Genomic DNA, 15,740 nt, shown 5'->3' with positions numbered 1-15,740 from the left:
TCGCACTCTATCTAATAAACGCTCTGTTACACTGTTTCGCTCACAATTTACGATATTTGCATGACCTCACAGTTTTTCACCAAATTAGTACAGTACAGAAAGCTGTATCTCCCTAAATGACATCGTTATTTAAGGTTTCACGTTGCTTGCATGCACTTTCACGAGAATATCACAATATAGGAGGTTCGCAATTGTAACGGTACAAGACGCACTATCTGGCTAGTTCGGCCGCGTTGTGTGCTTTCACAATGTTTCAGCTATCACAGTTTCGTACTCGCAACAAAACAACACTACCTCGTTAGACGAGGTCGTTTTTGGTGGTTTCACGACGCTACCTAGCTTAACTAACATAACACAACCTAACCTAACCTTCACAATTCTATCGTTAGAAAACGTTTTACTCGCTACTTTACAATGCTTTCTGCAACATTACGACGGTTTCATGCGGTTTCACAATAAATGTCGCAGTTTCCGACTTGTATTGGTGATAACACTGCATCTGAATAACTGACATTGCTTAATGCAGTTTTACAACGCTTCATAACTTAACCTGACCTAACCTTCGCACTTCTATTAAACGCTCTGTTACACTGTTTCACTCACAATTACAATATTTGCATGACCTCACAGTTTTTCACCAACTTTCTACAGTACAGAACGCTGTATCTCGCTAAATGACATCGTGATTTAAGGTTTCACGCTGCTTGCATGTGCTTTCACGAGAATATCACAATATAGCAGTTTCGCACTTGTAACGGTACAAGACGCACTATCTGGCTAGTTCACGCCGTGTTGTGTGCTTTCACGATATTTCAGCTATCACAGTTTCGTACTCGCAACAAAACAACACTATCTCGTTAGACAAGGTCGTTTTTTGTGGTTTCACGACGCTACCTAGCTTAAACTAACATAACCCAACCTAAATTAACCTTCGCAATTCTATCGTTAGAAAACGTTTTACTCGCTATTTTACAGTGCTTTCTGCAACATTACGACGGTTTCGTGCGTTTTCACATTAGATGTTGCAGTTTCCCACTTGTAATGGTGAAAAACACTGCATCTCAATAGCTGACTATGCCTAATGCGGTTTTACAACGCTTCATACCTTAACCTAACCTAACCTTCGCACTTCTATCTAATAAACGCTCTGTTAACCTGTTTGGCTCACAATTACGGTATTTGCATGAGCTCACAGTTTTTCACCAACTTAGTACAGTACAGAACGCTGTCTCACTAAATGACATCGTTATTTAAGGTTTCACGTTGCTTGCATGCGCTTTCACGAGAATATCACAATATAGCAGGTTCGCACTTGTAACGGTACAAGACGCACTATCTGGCTAGTTCGCGCCGTGTTGTGTGCTTTCACAATATTTCACCTATCGCAGTTTTCTTACTCGCAACAAAACAATACTATCTCGCTAGATGAGGTTGTTTTTGGTGGTTTCACGACGCTACCTAGCTTAAACTAACATCCCCCAACCTAACCTAACCTTCACAATTCTATCGTTAGAAAACGTTTTACTTGCCACATTACAATGCTTTCTGCAACAATACGACGGTTTCAAGCGCTTTCACAATAGATGTCGCAGTTTCCGACTTTTAATGGTGAAAAACACTGCATCTCAGTAGCTGAAATTGCTTAATGCGGTTTTACAACGCTTCATGACTTAACCTAACCAAACCTTTGCACTTCTATCTAGAAAATACTCTGTTACACTGTTTCGCTCACAATTACGATATTTGCATGACCTCACAGTTTTTCACCAAATTAGTACAGTACAGAAAGCTGTATCTCCCTAAATGACATCGTTATTTATGGTTTCACGTTGCTTGCATGCACTTTCACGAGAATATCACAATATAGCAGGTTCGCAATTGTAACGGTACAAGACGCACTATCTGGCTAGTTCGGCCGCGTTGTGTGCTTTCACAATGTTTCAGCTATCACAGTTTCGTACTCGCAACAAAACAACACTATCTCGTTAGACGAGGTCGTTTTTGGTGGTTTCACGACGCTACCTAGCTTAAACTAACATAACACAACCTAACCTAACCTTCACAATTCTATCGTTAGAAAACGTTTTACTCGCTACTTTACAATGCTTTCTGCAACATTACGAATGTTTCATGCGGTTTCACAATAGATGTTGCAATTTCCGACTTGTAATGGTGATAACACTGCATCTGAATAGCTGACATTGCTTAATGCAGTTTTACAACACTTCATAACTTAACCTAACCTAACCTTCGCACTTCTATCTAATAAACGTTCTGTTACACTGTTTCGCTCACAATTACGATATTTGCATGACCTCACAGTTTCTCACCAACTTAGTACAGTACAGAAAGCTGTATCTCGCTAAATGACATCGTTATTCAAGGTTTCATGATGCTTGCATGCGCTTTCACGAGAATATCACAATACAGCAGTTTCGCACTTGTAACGGTACAAGACGCACTATCTCGCTAGTTCACGCCGTGTTGTGTGCTTTAACGATATTTCAGCTATCACAGTTTCGTACTCGCAACAAAACAACACTATCTATTAGACAAGGTCGTTTTTTGTGGTTTCACGACGCTACCTAGCTTAAACAAACATAACCCAACCTAACTTAACCTTCGCAATTCTATCGTTAGAAAACGTTTTACTCGCTACTTTACAATGCTTTCTGCAACATTACGACGGTTTCATGCGGTTTCACAATAAATGTCGCAGTTTCCGACTTGTATTGGTGATAACACTGCATCTGAATAACTGACATTGCTTAATGCAGTTTTACAACGCTTCATAACTTAACCTGACCTAACCTTCGCACTTCTATTAAACGCTCTGTTACACTGTTTCGCTCACAATTACAATATTTGCATGACCTCACAGTTTTTCACCAACTTTCTACAGTACAGAACGCTGTATCTCGCTAAATGACATCGTGATTTAAGGTTTCACGCTGCTTGCATGTGCTTTCACGAGAATATCACAATATAGCAGTTTCGCACTTGTAACGGTACAAGACGCACTATCTGGCTAGTTCACGCCGTGTTGTGTGCTTTCACGATATTTCAGCTATCACAGTTTCGTACTCGCAACAAAACAACACTATCTCGTTAGACAAGGTCGTTTTTTGTGGTTTCACGACGCTACCTAGCTTAAACTAACATAACCCAACCTAACTTAACCTTCGCAATTCTATCGTTAGAAAACGTTTTACTCGCTATTTTACAGTGCTTTCTGCAACATTACGACGGTTTCGTGCGTTTTCACATTAGATGTTGCAGTTTCCCACTTGTAATGGTGAAAAACACTGCATCTCAATAGCTGACTATGCTTAATGCGGTTTTACAACGCTTCATACCTTAACCTAACCTAACCTTCGCACTTCTATCTAATAAACGCTCTGTTAACCTATTTGGCTCACAATTACGGTATTTGCATGAGCTCACAGTTTTTCACCAACTTAGTACAGTACAGAACGCTGTCTCACTAAATGACATCGTTATTTAAGGTTTCACGTTGCTTGCATGCGCTTTCACGAGAATATCACAATATAGCAGGTTCGCACTTGTAACGGTACAAGACGCACTATCTGGCTAGTTCGCGCCGTGTTGTGTGCTTTCACAATATTTCACCTATCGCAGTTTTCTTACTCGCAACAAAACAATATTATCTCGCTAGATGAGGTTGTTTTTGGTGGTTTCACGACGCTACCTAGCTTAAACTAACATCCCCCAACCTAACCTAACCTTCACAATTCTATCGTTAGAAAACGTTTTACTTGCCACATTACAATGCTTTCTGCAACAATACGACGGTTTCAAGCGCTTTCACAATAGATGTCGCAGTTTCCGACTTTTAATGGTGAAAAACACTGCATCTCAGTAGCTGAAATTGCTTAATGCGGTTTTACAACGCTTCATGACTTAACCTAACCAAACCTTTGCACTTCTATCTAGAAAATACTCTGTTACACTGTTTCGCTCACAATTACGATATTTGCATGACCTCACAGTTTTTCACCAAATTAGTACAGTACAGAAAGCTGTATCTCCCTAAATGACATCGTTATTTATGGTTTCACGTTGCTTGCATGCACTTTCACGAGAATATCACAATACAGCAGGTTCGAAATTGTAACGGTACAAGACGCACTATCTGGCTAGTTCGGCCGCGTTGTGTGCTTTCACAATGTTTCAGCTATCACAGTTTCGTACTCGCAACAAAACAACACTATCTCGTTAGACGAGGTCGTTTTTGGTGGTTTCACGACGCTACCTAGCTTAAACTAACATAACACAACCTAACCTAACCTTCACAATTCTATCGTTAGAAAACGTTTTACTCGCTACTTTACAATGCTTTCTGCAACATTACGACGGTTTTGTGCGTTTTCACATTAGATGTTGCAGTTTCCGACTTGTAATGGTGATAACACTGCATCTGAATAGCTGACATTGCTTAATGCAGTTTTACAACACTTCATAACTTAACCTAACCTAACCTTCGCACTTTTATCTAATAAACGTTCTGTTACACTGTTTCGCTCACAATTACGATATTTGCATGACCTCACAGTTTTTCACCAACTTAGTACAGTACAGAAAGCTGTCTCGCTAAATGACATCGTTATTCAAGGTTTCATGATGCTTGCATGCGCTTTCACGAGAATATCACAATACAGCAGTTTCGCACTTGTAACGGTACAAGACGCACTATCTCGCTAGTTCACGCCGTGTTGTGTGCTTTCACGATATTTCAGCTATCACAGTTTCGTACTCGCAACAAAACAACAATATCTATTAGACAAGGTCGTTTTTTGTGGTTTCACGCTTAAACAAACATAACCCAACCTAACTTAACCTTCGCAATTCTATCGTTAGAAAACGTTTTACTCGCTACTTTACAATGCTTTCTGCAACATTACGACGGTTTCATGCGCTTTCACTTTAGATGTCGCAGTTTCCGACTTGTTATGGTGAAGAACACTGCATCTCAATAGCTGACATTGTTTAATGCGGTTTTACAACGCTTCATAACCTAACCTAACCTTCGCACTCTATCTAATAAACGCTCTGTTACACTGTTTCGCTCACAATTACGATATTTGCATGACCTCACAGTTTTTCACCAAATTAGTACAGTACAGAAAGCTGTATCTCCCTAAATGACATCGTTATTTGAGGTTTCACGTTGCTTGCATGCACTTTCACGAGAATATCACAATATAGGAGGTTCGCAATTGTAACGGTACAAGACGCACTATCTGGCTAGTTCGCGCCGTGTTGTGTGCTTTCACAATATTTCACCTATCGCAGTTTTCTTACTCGCAACAAAACAATACTATCTCGCTAGATGAGGTTGTTTTTGGTGGTTTCACGACGCTACCTAGCTTAAACTAACATCCCCCAACCTAACCTAACCTTCACAATTCTATCGTTAGAAAACGTTTTACTTGCCACATTACAATGCTTTCTGCAACAATACGACGGTTTCAAGCGCTTTCACAATAGATGTCGCAGTTTCCGACTTTTAATGGTGAAAAACACTGCATCTCAGTAGCTGAAATTGCTTAATGCGGTTTTACAACGCTTCATGACTTAACCTAACCAAACCTTTGCACTTCTATCTAGAAAATACTCTGTTACACTGTTTCGCTCACAATTACGATATTTGCATGACCTCACAGTTTTTCACCAAATTAGTACAGTACAGAAAGCTGTATCTCCCTAAATGACATCGTTATTTATGGTTTCACGTTGCTTGCATGCACTTTCACGAGAATATCACAATACAGCAGGTTCGAAATTGTAACGGTACAAGACGCACTATCTGGCTAGTTCGGCCGCGTTGTGTGCTTTCACAATGTTTCAGCTATCACAGTTTCGTACTCGCAACAAAACAACACTATCTCGTTAGACGAGGTCGTTTTTGGTGGTTTCACGACGCTACCTAGCTTAAACTAACATAACACAACCTAACCTAACCTTCACAATTCTATCGTTAGAAAACGTTTTACTCGCTACTTTACAATGCTTTCTGCAACATTACGACGGTTTTGTGCGTTTTCACATTAGATGTTGCAGTTTCCGACTTGTAATGGTGATAACACTGCATCTGAATAGCTGACATTGCTTAATGCAGTTTTACAACACTTCATAACTTAACCTAACCTAACCTTCGCACTTTTATCTAATAAACGTTCTGTTACACTGTTTCGCTCACAATTACGATATTTGCATGACCTCACAGTTTTTCACCAACTTAGTACAGTACAGAAAGCTGTCTCGCTAAATGACATCGTTATTCAAGGTTTCATGATGCTTGCATGCGCTTTCACGAGAATATCACAATACAGCAGTTTCGCACTTGTAACGGTACAAGACGCACTATCTCGCTAGTTCACGCCGTGTTGTGTGCTTTCACGATATTTCAGCTATCACAGTTTCGTACTCGCAACAAAACAACAATATCTATTAGACAAGGTCGTTTTTTGTGGTTTCACGCTTAAACAAACATAACCCAACCTAACTTAACCTTCGCAATTCTATCGTTAGAAAACGTTTTACTCGCTACTTTACAATGCTTTCTGCAACATTACGACGGTTTCATGCGCTTTCACTTTAGATGTCGCAGTTTCCGACTTGTTATGGTGAAGAACACTGCATCTCAATAGCTGACATTGTTTAATGCGGTTTTACAACGCTTCATAACCTAACCTAACCTTCGCACTCTATCTAATAAACGCTCTGTTACACTGTTTCGCTCACAATTACGATATTTGCATGACCTCACAGTTTTTCACCAAATTAGTACAGTACAGAAAGCTGTATCTCCCTAAATGACATCGTTATTTGAGGTTTCACGTTGCTTGCATGCACTTTCACGAGAATATCACAATATAGGAGGTTCGCAATTGTAACGGTACAAGACGCACTATCTGGCTAGTTCGGCCGCGTTGTGTGCTTTCACAATGTTTCAGCTATCACAGTTTCGTACTCGCAACAAAACAACACTACCTCGTTAGACGAGGTCGTTTTTGGTGGTTTCACGACGCTACCTAGCTTAAACTAACATAACACAACCTAACCTAACCTTCACAATTCTATCGTTAGAAAACGTTTTACTCGCTACTTTACAATGCTTTCTGCAACATTATGACGGTTTCATGCGGTTTCACAATAAATGTCGCAGTTTCCGACTTGTATTGGTGATAACACTGCATCTGAATAACTGACATTGCTTAATGCAGTTTTACAACGCTTCATAACTTAACCTGACCTAACCTTCGGACTTCTATTAAACGCTCTGTTACACTGTTTCGCTCACAATTACAATATTTGCATGAGCTCACAGTTTTTCACCAACTTAGTACAGTACAGAACGCTGTCTCACTAAATGACATCATTATTTAAGGTTTCACGTTGCTTGCATGCGCTTTCACGAGAATATCACAATATAGCAGGTTCGCAATTGTAACGATACAAGACGCACTATCTGGCTAGTTCGCGCCGTGTTGTGTGCTTTCACAATGTTTCAGCTATCACAGTTTTGTACTCGCAACAAAACAACACTATCTCGTTAGACGAGGTCGTTATTGGTGGTTTCACGACGCTACCTAGCTTAAACTAACATAACCCAACCTAACCTAACCTTCACAATTCTATCGTTAGAAAACGTTTTACTCGCTACTTTACAACGCTTTCTGCAACATTACGACGGTTTCATGCGCTTTCACATTAGTTGTCGCAGTTTCCGACTTGTTATGGTGAAAAACACTGCATCTCAATAGCTGACATTGTTTAATGCGGTTTTACAACGCTTCATAACTTAACCTAACCAAACCTTTGCACTTCTATCTAGAAAATACTCTGTTACACTGTTTCGCTCACAATTACGATATTTGCATGACCTCACAGTTTTTCACCAAATTAGTACAGTACAGAAAGCTGTATCTCCCTAAATGACATCGTTATTTATGGTTTCACGTTGCTTGCATGCACTTTCACGAGAATATCACAATATAGCAGGTTCGCAATTGTAACGGTACAAGACGCACTATCTGGCTAGTTCGGCCGCGTTGTGTGCTTTCACAATGTTTCAGCTATCACAGTTTCGTACTCGCAACAAAACAACACTATCTATTAGACAAGGTCGTTTTTTGTGGTTTCACGACGCTACCTAGCTTAAACAAACATAACCCAACCTAACATAACCTTCGCAATTCTATCGTTAGAAAACGTTTTACTCGCTACTTTACAATGCTTTCTGCAACATTACGACGGTTTCATGCGCTTTCACAATAGATGTCGCAGTTTCCGACTTGTATTGGTGATAACACTGCATCTGAATAGCTGACATTGTTTAATGCAGTTTTACAACGCTTCATAACTTAAACTAACCTAACCTTCGCACTTCTATCTAATAAACGCTCTGTTACACTGTTTTGCTCACAATTACGATATTTGCATGACCTCACAGTTTTTCACCAACTTAGTACAGTACAGAAAGCTGTATCTCGCTAAATGACATCGTTATTTAAGGTTTCACGCTGCTTGCATGTGCTTTCACGAGAATATCACAATATAGCAGTTTCGCACTTTTAACGGTACAAGACGCACTATCTGGCTAGTTCACGCCGTGTTGTGTGCTTTCACAATATTTCAGCTATCGCAGTTTCGTACTCGCAACAAAACAACACTATCTCGTTAGACGAGGTCGTTTTTGGTGGTTTCACGACGCTACCTAGCTTAAAGTAACATAACCCAACCTAACCTAACCTTCACAATTCTATCGTTAGAAAACATTTTACTCGCTACTTTACAATGCTGTCTGCAACGTTACGACGGTTTCGTGCGTTTTCACATTAGATGTTGCAGTTTCCGACTTGTAATGGTGAAAAACACTGCATCTCAATAGCTGACTATGCGTAATTCGGTTTTACAACGCTTCATAACTTAACCTAACCTAACCTTCGCACTTCTATCTATTAAACGTTCTGTTACACTGTTTCGCTCACAATTACGATATTTGCATGACCTCCCAGTTTTTCACCAACTTAGTACAGTACAGAAAGCTGTATCTCGCTAAATGACATCGTGATTTAAGGTTTCACGCTGCTTGCATGTGCTTTCACGAGAATATCACAATATAGCAGTTTCGCACTTGTAAAGGTAAAAGACGCACTATCTGGCTAGTTCACGCCGTGTTGTGTGCTTTCACGATATTTCAGCTATCACAGTTTCGTACTCGCAACAAAACAACACTATCTCGTTAGACAAGGTCGTTTTTTGTGGTTTCACGACGCTACCTAGCTTAAACTAACATAACCCAACCTAACTTAACCTTCGCAATTCTATCGTTAGAAAACGTTTTACTTGCTACTTTACAGTGCTTTCTGCAACATTACGACGGTTTCGCGCGTTTTCACATTAGATGTTGCAGTTTCCCACTTGTATTGGTGATAACACTGCATCTCAATAGCTGACTATGCTTAATGCGGTTTTACAACGCTTCATAACTTAACCTAACCTAACCTTCGCGCTTCTATCTAATAAACGCTCTGTTAACCTCTTTCGCTCACAATTACGATATTTGCATGAGCTCACAGTTTTTCACCAACTTAGTAGAGTACAGAACGCTGTCTCACTAAATGACATCGTTATTTAGGGTTTCACGTTGCTTGCATGCGCTTTCACGAGAATATCACAATATAGCAGGTTCGCAATTGTAACGGTACAAGACGCACTATCTGGCTAGTTCGCGCCGTGTTGTGTGCTTTCACAATGTTTCAGCTATCACAGTTTCGTACTCGCAACAAAACAACACTATCTCGTTAGACGAGGTCGTTTTTGGTGGTTTCACGACGCTACCTAGCTTAAACTAACATAACCCAACCTAACCTAACCTTCACACTTCTATCGTTAGAAAACGTTTTACTCGCTACTTTACAACGCTTTCTGCAACATTACGACGGTTTCATGCGCTTTCACATTAGTTGTCGCAGTTTCCGACTTGTTATGGTGAAAAACACTGCATCTCAATAGCTGACATTGTTTATTGCGGTTTTACAACGCTTCGTAACTTAACCTAACCAAACCTTCGCACTTCTATCTAGAAAATACTCTGTTACACTGTTTCGCTCACAATTACGATATTTGCATGACCTCACAGTTTTTCACCAAATTAGTACAGTACAGAAAGCTGTATCTCCCTAAATGACATCGTTATTTAAGGTTTCACGTTGCTTGCATGCACTTTCACGAGAATATCACAATATAGCAGGTTCGCAATTGTAACGGTACAAGACGCACTATCTGGCTAGTTCGGCCACGTTGTGTGCTTTCACAATGTTTCAGCTATCACAGTTTCGTACTCGCAACAAAACAACACTACCTCGTTAGACGAGGTCATTTTTGGTGGTTTCACGACGCTACCTAGCTTAAACTAACATAACACAACCTAACCTAACCTTCACAATTCTAACGTTAGAAAACGTTTTACTCGCTACTTTACAATGCTTTCTGCAACATTACGACGGTTTCATGCGGTTTCACAATAGATGTCGCAGTTTCCGACTTGTATTGGTGATAACACTGCATCTGAATAGCTGACATTACTTAATGCAGTTTTACAACACTTCATAACTTAACCTAACCTAACCTTCGCACTTCTATCTAATAAACGTTCTGTTACACTGTTTCGCTCACAATTACGATATTTGCATGACCTCACAGTTTTTCACCAACATAGTACAGTACAGAAAGCTGTATCTCGGTAAATGACATCGTGATTTAAGGTTTCATGATGCTTGCATGCGCTTTCACGAGAATATCACAATATAGCAGTTTCGCACTTGTAACGGTACAAGACGCACTATCTCGCTAGTTCACGCCGTGTTGTGTGCTTTCACGATATTTCAGCTATCACAGTTTCGTTCTCGCAACAAAACAACACTATCTATTAGACAAGGTCGTTTTTTGTGGTTTCACGACGCTACCTAGCTTAAACAAACATAACCCAACCTAACTTAACCTTCGCAATTCTATCGTTAGAAAACGGTTTACTCGCTACTTTACAATGCTTTCTGCAACATTACGACGGTTTCGTGCGTTTTCACATTTGATGTAGCAGTTTCCGACTTGTAATGGTGAAAAACACTGCATCTCAATAGCTGACTATGCTTAATGCGGTTTTACAACGCTTCATACCTTAACCTAACCTAACCTTCGCGCTTCTATTTAATAAACGCTCTGTTAACCTATTTCGCTCACAATACGATATTTGCATGACCTCACAGTTTTTCACCAACTTGGTACAGTACAGAACGCTGTCTCGCTAAATGACATCGTTATTTAAGGTTTCACGTTGCTTGCATGCGCTTTCACGAGAATATCACAATATAGCAGGTTCGCAATTGTAACGGTACAAGACGCACTATCTGGCTAGTTCGCGCCGTGTTGTGTGCTTTCACAATGTTTCAGCTATTATAGTTTCGTACTCGCAACAAAACAACACTATCTCGTTAGACGAGGTTGTTTTTGGTGGTTTCACGACGCTACCTAGCTTAAAATAACATAACGCAACCTAACCTAACCTTCACAATTCTATCGTTAGAAAACGTTTTACTCGCTACTTTACAATGCTTTCTGCAACATTACGACGGTTTCATGCGCTTTCACAATAGATGTCACAGTTTCCGACTTGTAATGGTGAAAAACAATGCATCTCAATAGCTAATATTGTTTATTGCGGTTTTATGATGCTTCAAGTCTTGACCTAACCTTCGCACTTGTACGTGAAAGGCTCTCTTACACTGTTTCGTTCACACTTATTATATTTGCATGACCTCACAGTTTTTCACCAACTTAGTACAGTACAGAACGCTGTATCTCGCTAAATGACATCGTTATTTAAGGTTTCACGCTGCTTGCATGTGCTTTCACGAGAATATCACAATATAGCAGTTTCGCACTTGTAACGGTACAAGACGCACTATCTGGCTAGTTCACGCCTTGTTGTGTGCTTTCACGATATTTCAGCTATCACAGTTTCGTACTCGCAACAAAACAACACTATCTCGTTAGACAAGGTCGTTTTTTGTGGTTTCACGACGCTACCTAGCTTAAACTAACATAACCCAACCTAACTTAACCTTCGCAATTCTATCGTTAGAAAACGTTTTACTCGCTACTTTACAATGCTTTCTGCAACATTACGACGGTTTCGTGCGTTTTCACATTAGATGTTGCAATTTCCGACTTGTAATGGTGAAAAACACTGCATCTCAATAGCTGACTATGCTTAATGCGGTTTTACAACGCTTCATAACTTAACCTAACCTAACCTTCGCACTTCTATCTAATAAACGCTCTGTTACACTGTTTCGCTCACAATTACGATATTTGCATGACCTCACAGTTTTTCACCAACTTAGTACAGTACAGAAAGCTGTATTTCCCTAAATGACATCGTTATTTAAGGTTTCATGATGCTTGCATGCGCTTTCACGAGAATATCACAATATAGCAGTTTCGCAGTTGTAACTGTACAAGACGCACTATCTGGCTTGTTCACGCCGTGTTGTGTGCTTTCACGATATTTCAGCTATCACAGTTTCGTACTCGCAACAAAACAACACTATCTCGTTAGACGAGGTCGTTTTTGGTGGTTTCACGACGCTACCTAGCTTAAACTAACATAACCCAACCTAACCTAACCTTCACAATTCTATCGTTAGAAAACGTTTTACTCGCTACTTTACAATGCTTTCTGCAACATTACGACGGTTTCGTGCGTTTTCACATTAGATGTTGCAGTTTCCGACTTGTAATGGTGAAAAACACTGCATCTTAATAGCTGACTATGCTTAATGCGGTTTTACAATGCTTCATAACTTAACCTAACCTAACCTAACCTTCGCACTTCTATCTAATAAACGCTCTGTTACACTGTTTCGCTCACAATTACAATATTTGCATGCCCTCCCAGTTTTTCACCAACTTAGTACAGCACAGAACGCTGTATCTCGCTAAATGACATCGTTATTAAAGGTTTCACGTTGTTTGCATGCGCTTTAACGAGAATATCATAATATAGCAGGTTCGCAATTGTAACGGTACAAGACGCACTATCTGGCTAGTTCGCGCCGTGTTGTATGCTTTCACAATGTTTCAGCTATCACAGTTTCGTACTCGCAACAAAACAACACTACCTCGTTAGACGAGGTCGTTTTTGGTGGTTTCACGAGGCTACCTAGCTTAAACTAACATAACACAACCTAACCTAACCTTCACAATTCTAACGTTAGAAAACGTTTTACTCGCTACTTTACAATGCTTTCTGCAACATTACGACGGTTTCATGCGGTTTCACAATAGATGTCGCAGTTTCCGACTTGTATTGGTGATAACACTGCATCTGAATAGCTGACATTACTTAATGCAGTTTTACAACACTTCATAACTTAACCTAACCTAACCTTCGCACTTCTATCTAATAAACGTTCTGTTACACTGTTTCGCTCACAATTACGATATTTGCATGACCTCACAGTTTTTCACCAACATAGTACAGTACAGAAAGCTGTATCTCGGTAAATGACATCGTTATTTAAGGTTTCATGATGCTTGCATGCGCTTTCACGAGAATATCACAATATAGCAGTTTCGCACTTGTAACGGTACAAGACGCACTATCTCGCTAGTTCACGCCGTGTTGTGTGCTTTCACGATATTTCAGCTATCACAGTTTTGTTCTCGCAACAAAACAACACTATCTATTAGACAAGGTCGTTTTTTGTGGTTTCACGACGCTACCTAGCTTAAACAAACATAACCCAACCTAACTTAACCTTCGCAATTCTATCGTTAGAAAACGGTTTACTCGCTACTTTACAATGCTTTCTGCAACATTACGACGGTTTCGTGCGTTTTCACATTAGATGTAGCAGTTTCCGACTTGTAATGGTGAAAAACACTGCATCTCAATAGCTGACTATGCTTAATGCGGTTTTACAACGCTTCATACCTTAACCTAACCTAACCTTCGCGCTTCTATCTAATAAACGCTCTGTTAACCTATTTCGCTCACAATTACGATATTTGCATGACCTCACAGTTTTTCACCAACTTGGTACAGTACAGAACGCTGTCTCGCTAAATGACATCGTTATTTAAGGTTTCACATTGCTTGCATGCGCTTTCACGAGAATATCACAATATAGCAGGTTCGCTATTGTAACGGTACAAGACGCACTATCTGGCTAGTTCGCGCCGTGTTGTGTGCTTTCACAATGTTTCAGCTATTACAGTTTCGTACTCGCAACAAAACAACACTATCTCGTTAGACGAGGTTGTTTTTGGTGGTTTCACGACGCTACCTAGCTTAAAATAACATAACGCAACCTAACCTAACCTTCACAATTCTATCGTTAGAAAACGTTTTACTCGCTACTTTACAATGCTTTCTGCAACATTACGACGGTTTCATGCGCTTTCACAATAGATGTCACAGTTTCCGACTTGTAATGGTGAAAAACAATGCATCTCAATAGCTAATATTGTTTATTGCGGTTTTATGATGCTTCAAGTCTTGACCTAACCTTCGCACTTGTACGTAAAAGGCTCTCTTACACTGTTTCGTTCACACTTATTATATTTGCATGACCTCACAGTTTTTCATCAACTTAGTACAGTACAGAACGCTGTATCTCGCTAAATGACATCGTTATTTAAGGTTTCACGCTGCTTGCATGTGCTTTCACGAGAATATCACAATATAGCAGTTTCGCACTTGTAACGGTACAAGACGCACTATCTGGCTAGTTCACGCCGTGTTGTGTGCTTTCACGATATTTCAGCTATCACAGTTTCGTACTCGCAACAAAACAACACTATCTCGTTAGACAAGGTCGTTTTTCGTGGTTTCACGACGCTACCTAGCTTAAACTAACATAACCCAAACTAACTTAACCTTCGCAATTCTATCGTTAGAAAACGGTTTACTCGCTACTTTACAATGCTTTCTGCAACATTACGACGGTTTCGTGCGTTTTCACATTAGATGTAGCAGTTTCCGACTTGTAATGGTGAAAAACACTGCATCTCAATAGCTGACTATGCTTAATGCGGTTTTACAACGCTTCATACCTTAACCTAACCTAACCTTCGCGCTTCTATCTAATAAACGCTCTGTTAACCTATTTCGCTCACAATTACGATATTTGCATGACCTCACAGTTTTTCACCAACTTGGTACAGTACAGAACGCTGTCTCGCTAAATGACATCGTTATTTAAGGTTTCACATTGCTTGCATGCGCTTTCACGAGAATATCACAATATAGCAGGTTCGCTATTGTAACGGTACAAGACGCACTATCTGGCTAGTTCGCGCCGTGTTGTATGCTTTCACAATGTTTCAGCTATCACAGTTTCGTACTCGCAACAAAACAACACTACCTCGTTAGACGAGGTCGTTTTTGGTGGTTTCACGAGGCTACCTAGCTTAAACTAACATAACACAACCTAACCTAACCTTCACAATTCTAACGTTAGAAAACGTTTTACTCGCTACTTTACAATGCTTTCTGCAACATTACGACGGTTTCATGCGGTTTCACAATAGATGTCGCAGTTTCCGACTTGTATTGGTGATAACACTGCATCTGAATAGCTGACATTACTTAATGCAGTTTTACAACACTTCATAACTTAACCTAACCTAACCTTCGCACTTCTATCTAA

Source organism: Rhipicephalus microplus, chromosome X, assembly GCF_043290135.1.
Source record: "Rhipicephalus microplus isolate Deutch F79 chromosome X, USDA_Rmic, whole genome shotgun sequence".
In the NCBI taxonomy this organism is placed as follows: Eukaryota; Metazoa; Arthropoda; class Arachnida; order Ixodida; family Ixodidae; genus Rhipicephalus; species Rhipicephalus microplus.
Note: the sequence above shows the minus strand (reverse complement) of the source record.